Source organism: Gossypium arboreum, chromosome 10 (assembly GCF_025698485.1).
Source record: "Gossypium arboreum isolate Shixiya-1 chromosome 10, ASM2569848v2, whole genome shotgun sequence".
Classification (NCBI taxonomy): Eukaryota; Viridiplantae; Streptophyta; class Magnoliopsida; order Malvales; family Malvaceae; genus Gossypium; species Gossypium arboreum.
In genome coordinates this window covers 67,248,472-67,256,267 of record NC_069079.1, presented here as the reverse complement: position 1 = coordinate 67,256,267, position 7,796 = coordinate 67,248,472, and positions in this window count along the sequence as shown.

Genomic DNA, 7,796 nt, shown 5'->3' with positions numbered 1-7,796 from the left:
AGTATGCTCGAGATTATGTGTCTACTGAGGAGATTATGTGTAAATGGTTCGTTGATGGGTTGAACTAGGATATAAAACTAATAGCGAAGATTCTTGAATTGAAAGAATTTGTCTTTCTGGTTGAACGAGCTTGTAAAGTCGAGGACCTTAGCAAAGAAAACAGAAAAGCAGATTCAGAAGCTAGAGACTCAGGAAAAAGATGGATTAATAAGATGTATCAATCTTCATCGAAGAAATACACAGATTTTTATACTCACCCAAATGCTTTAAATGAATATTCGAATAGAGATAGTAGAAAACAACACTCTGGTTCTAAAGCTCAAGCTACATCAATAGCTAGTGCTGGCAGTGTAGGAGATAATAAACCTGAATGTCCGCATCGTAAAAAATGACATTTTTGAGAATCTTGGAATAAAGGTGATAAAGCTTGCTTCAAATGTAGCTCGATGGATCATTTCATTAAAGACTGTCTTGATATGGGTAAGAAAGATAGATCTTAGAATGTGAAACCAAGTAATACAACGAATAGAGGAAGACAACCAAGAAATACTGGGAATATGAGTGGTAGTCAAGGGGCGATGAGAGACTCCACTGTGAGATCTAAGGCTAGAATACCTATCCGAGCTTATGCTATTCATGCACGGGAGGAGGCATCATCGCCAGATGTTATCACCGGTACTTTCACTCTCTATGATACTAATGTGATTGCATTGATAGATCCAGGATCAACTCATTCTTATATATGCATGAATTTAGTATTTAGTAAGACTTTCCCTATAGAGTCTACTGAATTTGTGATTAGAGTATCGAGCCCCTTAGGCAAATGTGTTTTAGTTGACAAAGTTTGCAAGAATTGTCCGTTAATGCATCAGGATTTCTATGTTCCGGCTAATCTGATGTTGTCGCCATTCGATGAATTTTATGTGATTTTGGGTATAGATTGGCTAACGATGCATGGTGCTATAGTGAATTGTAGACGAAAGACAACTGAGCTAAAGTTTCGGTATAATAAGACTATTAGAATTGAATCTGATGATCTGAACAGTATGCCAATTGTAATATCATCTATGTTAGCTCAAAGATTTGTGAGAAAGGGGTGTGAAGCTTACCTTACTTATGTACTTGACACGAAAGTGACAGAAACAAAGATTGAATCAGTACTAGTTGTGTGCAAGTATCCAGATGTATTTCCTGAAGAGTTACCAGTTTTACCACCTATCAGAGAAGTTGAATTTGGTATTGAATTAGTAGTGAGAACAATGCTGATATCAATAGCTTCGTACAGAATGGCCCCGACAGAGTTAAAAGAATTGAAAGCTCAGTTACAAGAGTTGACAGACAGGGGTTTTGCTAGACCGAGTTTCTCTCCCTGGGGTGCACCGGTGTTATCTGTGAAAAAGAAAGATGGCAGGATGAGAATGCGTCTTGAATACAGAAAGCTGAATAAAGTGACCATAAAGAACAAATACCCTCTACCGCGGATTGATGATTTGTTTGATCAATTAAAAGGGGCAATAGTATTTTCGAAAATCAATTTGAGATCGAGTTATTACCAATTGCGAGTGAAAAACTCAGATGTGTCAAAGGCCGCCTTTAGAACAAGGTATGGATACTACGAATTTCTTTTTATGCCTTTCGGACTAACGAATGCACCTGTTGTTTTTATGGATTTGATGAACCGGATTTTTAGGTCGTACTTAGACCGATTCGTAGTTGTGTTTATTGATGATATTTTGATTTACTCTCATGATGAATCTGAGCATACTGAGCATTTGAGAATTGTGTTACAAATTTTGAGAGATAAACAATTATTTGCAAAGTTCAGCAAATGTGAATTTTGGATACAAGAGGTTGGTTTTCTGGGACATATAGTTTCAGCCGCGGGTATCTGGGTAAACCCAAACAAAGTTTTCGCGATTATAGATTGGAAGCCTCCGAGAACTGTATCTGCAGTTTGAAGTTTTCCGGGACTAGCTGGCTATTATAGGCGATTTGTGAAAGGCTTCTCAATGATTACAACTCTGATGATGTGATAGCTTCAAAAAGATGTTAGAATTGAGTGGTCAGAAAAGTGTCAGCAGAGTTTTGAACAGTTGAAGGCATTGTTGACAGAGGCACCAGTCTTAGTTCAGCCGGAATCGGGTAAAAAATTATAGTTTTAAGTGATGCATCATTAAATGGCCTGGGTTGTGTTTTGATGTAAGAAGGCAAAGTTATATCTTATGCCTCGAGCACTTGAAGGCATACAAAAAGAATTATTCGACACATGATCTTGAGTTAGCCGTGATAGTGGTCACATTGAAAATTTGGCGTCATTATTTGTTTAGTGAGAAATGACATATTTATAACGATCAAAAAAGTTTGAAATATCTGATGACTCAAAAAGAATTGAATTTGGGTCAGTGAAGATGGTTAGAATTGCTAAAAGACTATGAATTATTGATTGATTATCATCCGGGGAAAGCAAATGTAGTTGCTGATGCGCTGAGCCGAAAGTCCTTATTTGCTTTGCATGCTTTGAACACACAATTAATGTTGTTTGACGATGGTTCGATAGTAGCTGAATTGAAAGTGAGACCGTTATATCAACAACATATTGGTAAGGCTCAAAAATTTGATAATGAATTGCAAGCAAAACGATCTCAGTGTGTAACACCCCTAACTGGTATCCATTGTCGGACTAGGGTTAAAGGCATTACCGAACAAATCGAAACATTTAACATTCATTTCACAATCATCATAGCATCATAGTCATACATCAATACAGAGTCCCTTACACAGGTATAAGAGACCTTAAACATGCTTTAGAAAAGGGTCGGGACTAAACTGAGCTCATACAAATATTTTTGAAAATTAAACATTTTTCAAAGTTACAAAAGTTACACACTCGTGTGAACAGGCCGTGTGCCTTACATGGCATTAGACACGCCCATGTGTCTTGACCGTGTCAAATCATGGCATACATACTGACTTCATTACACGGCCACAAGACATGCCCGTATGCCTTGGTCGTGGTCAAAACTGACTTGGGTCACATGGCTAGCCACACCTCCATGTGCCTTGTAACACCCTGTACCCGAGACCGTTGCCGGAGTCGAACACGAGGTATTTACGGACTTATTTCATTGTAAAACACAGTTCATTTAAAATTTCCAGACAAGCTGGCTAGTTTATAGTGAATTTTCAAAGTCAGATCAGGGGATCCAGAAATCGCTCTGGCCCTGTTTCATGATAACTTAAATATCTCTCAAAATACGACTCATATGATCGTTTCTTTTCTTCCATATGAAAGTAGATTCATCAAGGTTCGATTACATAATTTTTTCACTATTTAGTTCCATTCCTACTATTTTTAGTGATTTCTCAAATTTACGCTACTACTGCCAAAGATCCGCTTTTAAGGTAGACTTTACCTATTTCATAGTTTCCATGATTCAACTAGCCCTTTAGCATATATAGCACAAAATATGATCATGATTAACCATTCCAATGGCCAATCATTGCCAAGCATATCCACACCTCTCAATAACCATATACATACAAAATGATTCTATCACTATGCTCAAAATATATAAGCCATTTTCGCATGGCTATCCAAATATATACAACACCAAGTACTTTACTAATAACAAAAGGGCAGTCCTATACATGCCATTAGCAGAGTTCAACTAAAAGAGTACCAAAGGGGCTTTGGTAGTGTGGACGACTTCGACTTCAACAATCCCGAGTCCGATAGCTGACGAACCAAAATCTATAAAATAGAGATTCAAAGAACGGAGTAAGCATTTAATGCTTAGTAAGTTCTGAGCAATGAAATCATGCACAACTGAAGTACAACATTCATTCGACTAAACGAATAATTCCATATACACATATTCTCACAATCATACCTACTTCACATTTCCAACCCTTATATTCATACATAAGAAATCAACTTGACTAAAAGCCGGAAGCTTGTTAATCGATTGAGCAAATACTATTTAGAAGGAATCAATTATCTCAATGCACATATGAAACATACCTCATTGTTGGGATTTTACGAGCGTATTAATTGAAATTATTACAGCAAGATCGCTCATTCCCACACCCAAGTATCTTCGGGATTTAGCTGGATATAACCACTCGTACAAGGCCTTCGGGCCTTAGCCCGGATATGGTCACTAGCATAAATGCCTTTGGGACTTAGCCCGGATATAATCGCTAGCACAAATGCCTTCGGGTCTTAGCCCGGATATAGCAACTCGCACAAATGCCTTTGGACCTTAGTCCGGATATAGTCACTAGCATAAAAGCCTTCGGGACTTAGCCCGGATATCATTCGAATAACCATGCACATATATCAATAATCATGACACATCCATATTTCATTTTCATTACCAAAGCTCAAACACAAGACACTTATCACACTTACTAATTTCGGCTCAATAGCCACATACAAAGAGCACGATTTTGATTTGCTTTATGACATGATCTCTATGCACATACGGCTACCCATCATACGTATAGACTAATTAATTCAAAATATAATTCAAGTAGAATCGTTATATCACCGTATTTTTGTTATGACTATACGTCATGACTTAATCGAATCGTAAACTAAGTTTCATTACTCGAAAACTTACCTCGGATGTTGTCGAACGATTTCGGCGGCTATTCGATCACTTTTTCCTTTCCCTTGTCCAACTTTGGTCCTCTAAGCTCTTGAGCTAATTCAAGCAAATTTAACTTATTAAGGTCTCATTATGCTAGCTTATGGCCGAATATGACAAGGAGTTGATAGGTCATATGGCCACCTTTAGCTCAAATACAAAGTGGCCATACGCATTTTTAATCACATTGAGCAATTTAATACAATTAATCTAACATTTCCTCATGTGCACCTTCATGACCGAATACACACATCATTAACCTATTATCAATTAACTAAGCACTTTAACAAATTCTCCTTGAGCCGATTATCTAAGTCAAGATAAAAGCATCAATATGCTTGCCCTAACCGAATACATGCAACACCAATCTATCTCATGTGGCGAATATGCATGTCTATGTTGAGGACAATTATATGCTTAATACTTCCTACAAATATGGTTACTTGTATTAACTACATACCATCTTGTTTCAAGTTCAAAACTCGGCTAATACACATATGTACACTAGTAATCAAATACTAATATTTGCACTTCACCTTACTACCATTTCTCATGCAAATAACATGAACAACAACCATATTTCCTACTATGGCCGAATGCATCAAGACACCATACCATTTCAATTTTGGTCATGGGTTAAACAAAGAACCTAATGTCTATCTCAAAAAAAATGCTAAAAAGAAAGTCCAAGAGGCATCAATCCACCATCACATGTATCATTATAAAGCTTCGCATTTAGCATGCAAATGACATGAACACAAATCCACCTTAGCTGAAACTTAACTCATCTTCATGCATCAACACCAACATCAAACACCACCCAAGAAGACAACACCTATGGCCGAATATCATCTCCATCACATAGCAAAGATTTAAACCATGGGCTAGGTAGAACTCAAGCTAACAACTAAAACATGCATGCATCTCATGGAACATCATCAAACATACCTTAATCTAGATACAAGTATGGCCGAACCTCCTCAACCTTTCCTTCCCCTCCTTCCTTTGATTTTTCGGTCAAGAAGAAACAAATGAGAACCTTTTCTTTTTCTTTTTTTCATCATCCTACTAACCATTATTATTTTATCATTTCTAACATAAACCATTAACACAACATGCTTATGACATGTTTTACCCATCACCCTTTGTCATGGCCGGCCACTGCTAATTAAATGAGGGAAATTGACATGCAAGTCCACCCTTTTGATTACATGCACTAATAGATCCTTATAGATTAACCTATCACATTTCAAAAGTGTCACACATAAGTCCTATTAACTAAATTCACATGCAATTAACTAAATCAAAGCTTAAAACTTTCACACATTCATATTCACATATTTTAGACAATAATTATCATATTCAAATAATTTGGTGACTCGGTTTAGCGGTCCCGAAACCGCTTTCCAACTAGGGTCTCTTTAGGGCTGTCACAACTCTCCTCCACTTTAAGAAATTTTCGTCCCCGAAAATCTTACCGGTAAATAGGTTTGGGTATCGTTCTTTCATAGAGTTCTTGGGTTCCCAAGTAGTTTCTTCCATCCCGTGTTTGAGCCATAACACTTTTACTAAAGGAACCTTTTTTGTTTCGTAACTCTTTTACTTCACGAGCTAGGATACGAATTGGTTCTTATTCATAACTCATATCGGCTTGAATTTCAACCTCGGAGGGACTTATTATGTGCGAAGGATCAGATCTGTAGCGTCGAAGCATCAAAACATGAAAAACATTATGGATCCTTTCAAGTTCAGGGGGTAAAATCAATCTATACGCAACTGGACCGACTCGTTCAGATATTTCATATGGCCCGATGAACCTCGGACTCAATTTGCCCTTACGCCCAAATCTGAGCATCTTTTTCCAAGGTGAAACTTTAAGAAACACTTTATCTCCCACCAGATACTCAATGTCCTTTCGTTTCAAATCCGCGTATGACTTTTGACGATCTGTGGCTGCCTTCAGACTTTCACGGATTACTTTTACTTTCTGCTCAGCATCTTTAATCAAATCAACTCCGAAAATTTTTCCTTCACCGAGCTCGGTCCAAAACAATGGTGTACGACATTTACGACCGTACAAAGCCTCGTAAGGTGCCATCTTAATACTTGATTGAAAACTATTGTTGTAAGCAAATTCAATCAAAGGTAAATGACGTTCCCATGAACCACTAAACTCAAGGATGCAACATCTTAACATATCCTCGACTATCTGAATTATCCGCTCGGATTGACCATCGGTTTGGGGATGAAAAGCGGTGCTAAAATGCAACTTGGTACCCAAAGCTTCTTGCAATTTCTTCCAAAATCGCGAGGTGAATCTCGGATCTCTATCCGACACAATAGAAATAGGTACCCCGTGTAATCTCACAATCTGAGAAACATACAATTCAGCTATTTTATCCAATCAAAAATCCGTGCGTACGGGGATAAAGTGAGCCGACTTAGTCAGTCTATCAACAACTACCCAAATCGCATCTTTCTTACTTGCCGACATTGGCAACCCAGTTACAAAGTCCATCGTGACTCGATCCCATTTCCATTCAGGTATCATGATCTGCTGAAGTAATCCTGTAGGCACTTGATGTTCCGCCTTCACTTGCTGACATACTAAGCACTTCGAAACAAAATCGAAAATGTCTCGTTTCATACCATGCCACCAAAACTGACGTCTCAGATCGTTGTACATTTCCGTACTTCCGGGTGAATTGACATTCGGCTACAATGAGCTTCGCTCGAATCATCGAAATAAGTTCAATTTCTTGGAACACACAAACGACTTCAACCTCAAACAATCGTCATCATCAATTTGAAACTCGATTCCATATTCAAACACATTTAACCCGTTTTGCAACCAATTCATCATCGACTTTCTGAGCTTCACGAATTTGATGAATCAACAACGGTCCGGCCTTTAATTCACTACTAACACATTGTCGGGTAGAATGCAGACAAGTGTACATTCATCGCAGAAATAAAACAAAGGTGATTTTCGGCTTAAGGCGTCCGCAACCACATTAGCCTTTCCGAGTGATAATCAATGACAAGCTCATAATCTTTCAACAACTCAAGCCAACGCCTTTGTCGCAGATTCAAGTCTCTTTGAGTCATCAAATATTTGAGACTTTTGTGATCCGAATATACATGGCA